Source organism: Aulostomus chinensis, chromosome 1, assembly GCF_037954235.1.
Source record: "Aulostomus chinensis isolate RoL2024-O1b breed Wild chromosome 1, RoL_Achi_v1.0, whole genome shotgun sequence".
In the NCBI taxonomy this organism is placed as follows: domain Eukaryota; kingdom Metazoa; phylum Chordata; class Actinopteri; order Syngnathiformes; family Aulostomidae; genus Aulostomus; species Aulostomus chinensis.
The window spans coordinates 2,248,997-2,250,581 of NC_141320.1; the positions used below are offsets into that span (position 1 = coordinate 2,248,997).

At 47.6% G+C, this 1,585-nt stretch overlaps 1 non-coding gene across 1 annotated transcript; it reads left to right on the forward strand.

Annotated features, from left to right (window-relative positions):
- Nucleotides 1-672: 672 nt before the first annotated feature.
- On the forward strand, nt 673-754 carry trnal-aag (transfer RNA leucine (anticodon AAG)). The gene has a single exon. It is a non-coding gene; the product is annotated as a tRNA-Leu (tRNA).
- Nucleotides 755-1,585: the final 831 nt, after the last annotated feature.

Sequence of the window (1,585 nt, forward strand, 5' to 3'; positions counted from 1 at the left end):
TGTGTGGTGTACCTGCTTTCCCAGAGGACTGCCATCTTTGTTCTGTGGGCTGACATGTTTTAGTGTCAGCACAGGTCATAGCGCTGAGACTGAACTCTCATTCTCCTCCAAGTAGTATTTCCACCTCACACTCCTGCAGATATTCAAGTGAACAGGGAACACAAATTTATGCTCAACTTCTCCTGTGTATTCATCCACAGTCACTAAACAACAACCAAACCAAACAAAAGGGGTTTGCTAGCATGGCGATCAGCTGTAGTTCACCATCTTATCCAGGTCACATGACTCAGGAGTAGTGTGGCCGTCTGGCAACCAAAGGGTGGCTGGTTTGATCCTCACTTTCTCCAGTGACCATGTCAAAGTGTCCTTGAGTGAGATACTGAACCCCTCAATACTTCTGATGAGTAGGTTGGCTCCTTGCATGGCAGCCTTCAGCATCAGTGTGTGAGTGTGTGAATGAGAGGACATTGTTCAGCTCCTTGAGTGCTGCTGAGGTAGAAAGGCTCTGTACAAACTGAGTCCTTTTACCATTTCTTTCCTGCTTCTAGCGGTGCTGTCGTCACTTCCTGTGACCGTGGAGGAAAGGGGTCCCCCTTCAGAATAAGTTTGATATCATTGTTACTTCCTCTTCAACATGCCTTTAGCAGACCAACTCAGAGAACAGCTCAGTGAGGTAGTGTGGCCGAGCGGTCTAAGGCGCTGGATTAAGGCTCCAGTCTCTGAGGAGGCGTGGGTTCAAATCCCACCACTGCCATCATGTCCCAGGTCACTGGAGAGGTGTGGCAGGTCTCTTACTGCCTCTCTCTTCCACTGAGGTCTTCAAACCTGTGACCAAAAGAAGAACCCTCCTCTGAGTCCACAGACCTGAGCATCGCTGCTCTGACTACCAGGTTACCTCCTGGTTATCAGGGTGAAGTCATGGGGAGGTAGTCAGTTGTTCCTTTGTTTTTTGACAGAGGCTTCATTGTGAATGAAATCATTTTAATTCTTTACTTGAAGTTTCACGCTGTTTCGACCGAAAAAGGCGAGTTCCTGGAGAAGATCTTCCAGGGGTCCAGGTTAAAGCGGTGCCCCAGCTGGCACCAGGCGCTGACCCAGGTCCTGCATGGGAGATACTGTCAGTTCTGTTCTGCCCTGCTCACAACCACAGGCTGGTGTTGAGGCCTGCAGCAACCAGGGCCCCAGTCACCAAGAGTATAAAGGCTGGTCATTGTGGCAGTGGGAGGAGTCAAAATGAAGACAGACCAATGTGAGCAGGACGTTCCTGGAGAAGTCAGAAGAACTTGACCATGTTTCCTACAGTACCCAGGAGGCCTGGTAGTTGTTGAAGGAAGCTCCAAAAGCAAAGAGCAGACAGCAGGATATCAAAAGAAAAGATCCAGACACTAAAACTACAAGTAGAAACAAGAAGAAATACTAAAAGCTTTGGAAAGATACTACAAGGTTGGATATACATTATTATATACACTACTATTCTCATTGACTCCTAAAGAGGGACAGGAAACATTAGAATGTGGATCAGATCAGCTGATTTCAGTGTTGAGTCCATCCCTCCATCCACTTTCTATTCTTATCCTTTAAGGGT